Source organism: Miscanthus floridulus, chromosome 6, assembly GCF_019320115.1.
Source record: "Miscanthus floridulus cultivar M001 chromosome 6, ASM1932011v1, whole genome shotgun sequence".
Lineage (NCBI taxonomy): Eukaryota > Viridiplantae > Streptophyta > Magnoliopsida > Poales > Poaceae > Miscanthus > Miscanthus floridulus.
In genome coordinates, this window is record NC_089585.1 from 121,449,824 (window position 1) to 121,457,317 (window position 7,494).

General features: G+C 47.6%; 2 pseudogenes; one reads left to right on the forward strand and one right to left on the reverse strand.

Moving 5' to 3' along the window:
- The first annotated feature begins 319 nt into the window (after nt 1-319).
- LOC136456786 (UDP-glucuronic acid decarboxylase 1-like) lies at nt 320-4,590 on the forward strand (annotated as a pseudogene).
- On the reverse strand, nt 4,584-5,544 carry LOC136456785 (dirigent protein 16-like; annotated as a pseudogene).
- Nucleotides 5,545-7,494: the final 1,950 nt, after the last annotated feature.

Below are 7,494 nucleotides of genomic sequence, written 5' to 3' on the forward strand. Positions count from 1 at the left end.
AATACTAATTAGCTGTGCGATATTTGTCCCACTCAACAATACAGAACTCTGATTAATACTCCTACGTTACACTGACTCGTTAAAAAAAGGTATGACGTCGCGTTGTCGCTGTTCACTCATGCCTTTGAGCATTTTTTGTTTGAACTGGTCTGATATCTGATTCTCATGAAGCAAAATCTCAGAGCAGGAGTATTTGCTAACACGATTTTGTAGTTGATGAACGAAAAAGCAAATCAGCGGAGGGCCAATTTGCAAGGAACGAAGAAAAATGCAACCTTGCACTGTTCCGCTCGTTTCTTCTCCACCCCCTGCCCACCCCCCACACTAGCCACCACCATACCAGGTCACCAGCCACGCACCCGCCTCCGCCTGGCCGCGCTCTCCCGCCATGAAGCAGCTGCACAAGTCTTCCCCCACCCACGCGCCATCGTCGGCGCACGCACCGGCTCCCAAGGCCGCCAAGCCGGCGCGCCCCGGCCCGCGCTCCTGGATCGGGTACGTCCTCCGCGAGCAGCGCCTCCTCTTCGTCCTCCTCGGCGCGCTCATCGCCTCCACCTTCTTCCTCCTCCGGCCCTACCTCTCGCTCTCCCCGTCCTACCACCTCCCCGACGCCCGCCCGCTCTTCTCCTTCGCCGCCCTCTCCGGTGTCCCCGCCGGATTCCGCCCGCCGCCGCGCCGCGTCGTCGTCACAGGCGGGGCAGGCTTCGTCGGCAGCCACCTCGTCGACCGGCTCCTGGAGCAGGGGGACAGCGTGATCGTGGTCGACAACTTCTTCACCGGCAGGAAGGAGAACGTCGCGCACCACTTCCGGAACCCCAGGTTCGAGCTGCTCCGCCACGATGTAGTGGAGCCAATTCTTCTCGAGGTCGACCGGATCTACCACCTCGCGTGCCCCGCGTCGCCCGTGCACTACAAGTATAACCCAATCAAGACAATTATATCCTTCACGACTGGATCTCACCGGTTGATTTTGCTTACATTGAAAGCGACTTGTTCTGATCCCATCGTCCTCCTCTTTTTGTAATTTTTGGTGGTATATGTGGGTGGGTGGGTGGCGGGCGGGTTAGTGTCAGATATGAAATGGAGCAAAATTGGGGATCTGTAAGGAAGGATAATGTTCTGTTTGATGCGATCACCCAGAATGGAGCATCTATATGTTCTCCAGCCAAAAAGTTAAAGCGGATATGGCTAAAGATCCGTTTAGATAAAGATCATCTGTTTGCTCTGGTTTAATTGAATACAGTTAGAATCAATTGGTAGAGGATGATTTGCCGTAGATTCTTGAAATAATTACTTCTGTTTCTCGGTATATATGACTTCAGTTATATGCACGTATATGAGGGGAACTGTTGTCGCCAACTTTTGCAGCTTGTGTCCATTCAGTATCCATATAAATGTTGTGTTTCTTTTGTCTCAAATTTGGACTTCTTAACACTTAGTACAAGACAAATGTCATGGGAACTTTGAATATGTTGGGTCTGGCAAAGCGAATTGGTGCAAGGTTTTTGTTGACTAGCACAAGTGAAGTTTATGGTGATCCACTTGAGCATCCACAAAAGGAGTCATACTGGGGGCATGTTAATCCTATCGGTAATTAATATGTGCTCTCCTAGATATTAAGCCCTTAATTCTGTTTTATGCCTCACATTTCAACTTCTGAAAATCAATTTCTTATCCTTTTCAGGTGTTAGGAGCTGTTATGATGAGGGGAAGAGAACAGCCGAGACTTTAACTATGGACTATCATCGTGGTGGTGGTGTTGAGGTAATACTCTAGTCTTTGTGGTAAAATGTGGTATCTTGTACCACTATGGACTATGCCGAGAACATTTTTTTATATAGACTATTCAAGCCTTTATTTTTTTTCATTTACTTAAGTGGCAAAATAAGCAAACTCAATCAAACACAACCTAAACTTGTTAAGGTATCATAACTGATCTATTATGTTTGGTTCTTAATTATTGAAAAGATATAGAATGCCATAGTTTTGTTATGGACGGATTATTGTGGGAAGCTAGCAGCCTTGAACATTATAATATTGCTATTTCGTGATCGGCATCTTGGATTTATTCCATTAACAGTATATAAATTATACTGCTTCATGAGACAAGTTACAACTAATATGATTCATTATTTACATTAACATGTTGTATATACAGTTCTGTTCAATTAATCTTCTGGTGGAATAAAACAAAATACTGCAGCTCTTTATTAGCTTTAAATCGTTATCACTTCTTGAATATGTTTACTAACTTGAATAGTTAACAGGTGCGTATTGCCCGCATTTTCAATACATATGGTCCTCGTATGTGCCTTGATGATGGCCGTGTCGTCAGCAATTTTGTTGCACAGGTTTGTTTGCTACATATTATGGACTATTTTTTGTAGTTGTGATTTATTATGCATGTAAGCATCCATGTGATTGTCCTTGCAGGCACTTCGAAGACAACCAATGACAGTTTATGGTGATGGGAAAACAAACTCGAAGTTTCCAATATGTTTCTGATCTGGTAAGCATTGAACAGTCTTAGGGGTCGTTTAGGTAGAGCTTCTTGCACGGCTCCTGGATCTGTTTTAGCGCTTCTCTTACCAAACGCCCTTTCACCAACCGCTTCCTCGCGAGGAGTCCTGGAAATAGTGGTGACTGAAGCTGTTTTGTGCAAGTGAAGCCGAAAAAACTAGCTTCATTCGGCTCCCTGTCAGGTCCTGTGGCAGAGCACGCAGCCATGGACTAGTTTGCCCCGGGGGCGTGAGGAGGGGCCTCTGGGCTGCAAGCGACGCCGACGCTGGCGTAGAGAGGGGCAGAGGCAGTATGGGGAAATGAGGGATGGAGAGGCTGGCATGGGGAGGGGCGTCGGCGGAGTGACGCTAGGCGGGGCAGGTGGGGGTGGAGGCCATTGCGGGATGGAGGAGGAGGCCGGCTCCTAGGAGAGGGCGCCATGGATGGAGGTGAACGAACGGGACTCCTTTTCGAGCGAAGAACGATGGGAGAAGATAAACGTCGTCCAAGCGTGCGGTCTGCTGGAGATAAGGCCGCTGTCTGGTGGAGCCGTGTAGATAAGGAGAGAGAGAGAATAATAAATAGAGAGGACAAGGGAAGAAAAAATGAAAGGAAAAATTAAAAAGAAAAAAAGAAAGAGAAAAGAACTCGTATTCTTTTGATGTTATATTCTGTTTCAAGGGAAATACCCGTATTCTTTAGTGAAAAATCATGATGTACCTCACTAATAAACTCATATTACTATTTAACATCAAATGATGAAATTTAAGAGATAGGGGTACTATAGACGTGATATATTTCATCCATTCTAGAAAAACAGGCGAAGTTGTTTTGCCAAACGTTTTTCGAAAGGGCTACAGCTTTTTCAGAGAAGCTGCTCCTTTAGAGGAGCCGAAGTCAGAGCTGTTTTCAGAGGAGCAGGAGCCCTACCAAATGGGCCCTTATTATGCATTTGCATGTGTGAACTGTGATCATTACCTGTGGATCTTCTGTGCTGTTGTTCCCTACTGCAATTTCACTGACTGGGCAACAATCTCTTCTGCAGTTGCATATCTTAAGAAGTAATGTGAAATGTATAGAACTTCGTTCATGCTTCTTTCTACCATAAAGCTTTTTACTATTCAGTCCCAGATTCATTGTAGTAGATTGCTAGCAACAATTTTCTAGAGGCACCAGGGAATTAGCCATTCATATTGTTGCCACTTATTTACAGTTTGGAGAGACAATGTTCTGCGACTAAAATCTTATTGCGCTTTGTTTATACATATGAGATGAATGCTCACCCATGGCTTCACATACCTTTGCCTCTTATATAAGTTGTTCGTAATCTTGCTCCATGTGTTCTTAGGTTGCTGGATTGATGGCTCTAATGGAGAGTGACCATATTGGTCCTTTCAACTTGGGAAACCCAGGAGAGTTTACCATGTTGGAGTTAGCACAGGTTTGTAGACAATTTGTTTTTTTTTAAATATCCTTAAAAGTGCACACATGACAATCTCACGTTCCCTAGGTTGTGAAGGAAACAATCGACCCAATGGCAACCATTGAATTCAAACCCAACACAGCTGATGATCCCCATATGAGAAAGCCAGATATCACCAAGGCTAAGCAACTGCTACATTGGGAGCCAAAGGTCTCTCTCAAAGAGGGCCTTCCGCTAATGGTAAAAGACTTCCGTCAAAGGATCTCGGATGAGTAATCAAAGCAATCCTATGATACTGGTGATCGGTTTGATTCTGAACAATGCCGCAAATACAGTCAGAAGCTCTTCACCGATTGGAGCCATGAAGTACAATGTACTGTGTACACAATAGACTGTAGAATCACACAGGCCCCATTTGGAATGTGGGGATTCCATAGTATTTCTACGGGATAGTACAATTTCTGTGAAATAGCTGAAAAGTTCATGGGAAGTTCGTATTAATTTTTTGTATCTTGGTGAGGCAGAACAGAAGCAGTCAATTATTTTTTGTGCATGTGTGAGATTCCAGAATTGTGGGTGGTGAGAGATAGGATACAATGCTGTATTTCAGGAGCTTTTGTAACACAGAACATTCATCATGTGAAAAATGTAATTGAATATGTTTGCCAGCTCACTCTTGTTCTTGTATATTCAACTGACAGTCCACAAATTTCCCTTTTTCAATATGTTTGACAGAAAAAATTAACACGAGTCTTATATACAGTATCTGAGCAATTTTCTGGATACATTCGTCATCAGATGTTGATTTTCGAAAACATCGAAGCTTACTTGCAAGTTGCAACATGGTAGGTGTTTCTGCAAATTCTGTAGCCTTCTACTTGAGATGCACATTGAAACTGAGCGCTCTGCTCGAGCTGACATTCCCACCGATTTCTGGTATATCAGCAACTCTGACAACGGCAAAACCGGTGGCGTCACTGTACCGCCCCGTCCCTCCAACAACCGCGATGTGAGACTCCTCCTGATCGTCGCGGCGGACGCCGAAGAACCTGAGGCTGTCGTCCGCGCCATCGCCGGCAAACGAGGCCTTCACGGCCACCATATGGCTGCTGTTGTCTGCCAAGCTGGTGACGACGACGCCCTGCAGCCTCCCATCTAGAGGCAGCCCAAACTCCTTCCTGCCGCGGAGCTGCTCGTCGATCACGGTCACCGCGCCGGGCCGGAGTGCGTCTGGCCTCGTCAAGGCGCGCAGCCAGCTGCCGGATGTGGCCGATTGGTCCCTGGTTCGTGAAGACCGGGTGCCGCGTGGAAGGAGAGGAGGTGTGGTTTTCGGCGATGCGACGCCGGTGGTGTACAGCGTGATCGTCTGGCCGGAGCTGTGGGACGGGGGCGGGGAACTGTGACGTGCCGGACGGGCGCTGGCTACCGTGCTCGTCATCGTCACGGCGAGTAGGAGTGCGAGAGCAGTGCAGGCTTGCTTGAGGATGCGAGTGCGAGATTGTGCGTGCATCTTGGCCATCCCGGCCGCCCGTGCATATTTGTTTTGCGTTTGATTGGGGCTTGTTTAAGTGGTGCCTGCAAGGATTTGGTTTAGGTGGTGAAGAGGGCAGATGAGTAAACAAGTAGGATCAGGGGAGTTGGTTGATGAGCCAAACTACTCCATTAGGAATTTACGACTATATTGGATTAGTAGAAACAATTTTCAGAATCAGCTTTGCAATCCGCTGATTTTTCCCGCTCCACTCGCGCATCCTGTTCCGTCACAGCGTCTGCGTGTCCTAGAGGACTCGCCTCGCACTCGTAGCCCACCCTATCCGCCTCGATCCCGTTCGCCCCACCCCGTACTCGCGCTCCGATCGCCGGCCTCAAACGCGCCCCATCCGTAGGACACCGGTGCCCAGCGGCGGATCCAGGAAATATTTTAGGAGGGACTGAACAACACTGCTGCTCGATTTTAAGTCTCAGCCCCCCTACACTATAGAACTTTGTCTAAAAATTCATAGGTGCTCTACAGTAATTTGCACTGCTTCGGTTTGGGATAGGGGGGCTTGAGCCCCCCCCCCCCCCCGCCCCACTGCTGGATCCGCCCCTGCCGGTGCCCCACGTGCCCCGTCCGGTGGCCCCCTAGCTCACCTGCGCCACATTCCTCGGTGCCTGTGCCGTGCCACCATCACTCCCCATGCTCTCCGACTCTCCGAACAACTGAAATGTCTTAATGGCTAGAGGAGGTGAATAGCCTACTTAAAATTTTCTATAACAACACTAAGACAAATGATTAGTCAATAAGATGGCGAAGCGAATTTTGCGCTAGCTCTATACTTGGGTTGCAAACCACCTACCCAATTCTATTTTCTATGATCCCTAGTATATCACAACAATGGTTATGTTACTACACTAAGTTAATATGTTCTCAAAGGCTAACTAAAGAACCACACTAACCAAACTAACAAGCTCTCACAATTAGCTACACGAAATAGCTCGATAACTAGTTTGCGGTAATGTAAAAAGAGAGGGAGAGCAAGTCAATTATACTGTCGAGTTGAGGAATGAACCAATCAATCACAAGAGTGAATAACAATGAAGATCAATCACCTCGGAATCAAATGATGACACAATGATTTTTTGCCGAGATTCACTTGCTTGTCGGCAAGCTAGTCCTCATTGTGGTGATTCAATCACTTGGAGGTTCACGCGCTAATTGGCATCACATGCCAAACCCTCAATAGGGTGCCGCACAACCAACACAAGATGAGGACCACACAAGCCACGAGCAATTTACTAGAGTACAGTTTGGCTCTCCACCAGGAAAAGGTCAAGAACCCCTCACAATCACCACGATCGGAGCCGGAGATAATCACCAACCTCCGCTCGACGATCCTCGCTGCTCCAAGCCGTCTAGGTGGCGGCAACCACCAAGAGTAACAAGCGAATCCCACAGCGAAACACGAACACCAAGTGCCTCTAGATGCAAACACTCAAGCAATGTACTTGGATTCACTCCCAATCTCATAAAGATGATGAATCAATGATAGAGATGAGTGGGAGGGCTTTGGCTAAGCTCACAAGGTTGCTATATCAATGCAAATGGCCAAGAGAGTGAGCTTGATCCAGCCATGGGGCTTAAATAGAGAGCCCCCACGAATAGAGTCGTTGGCTCTTTGTTCACTGAAAAATTGGGACAACCGGACACTGTCGGTCGGATCGACCGGATGCAGGACCCCAGCGTCGGTCGCGCGATGCATGTCACGTGGCCCCTGCTTTAAATGTTGATCGCCCTGATCTCAACGATCATCAGTGCACTTAAGTTAGTGACCGGACGCTCTACAGTGTAGGACCGGATATAGGACCCCAGCGTCCGGCACTTCTAGTACGGTTCCAGTCGTGACCGAACGTGTCCGGTCACGTCCAACCGGACTTGCCCAGCGTCCGATCACTTACCCCCTTCTCTGTGCACCGCAACATCAGTAGGACCGGACGCTAAACAATGTTCAGCCTAGAGTCCGGTCGCCTGCGTCCGGTCACAGGTCGAGAGTGCCACTTTCTTTTATAATTGACCGGACTATTGCTCTCCT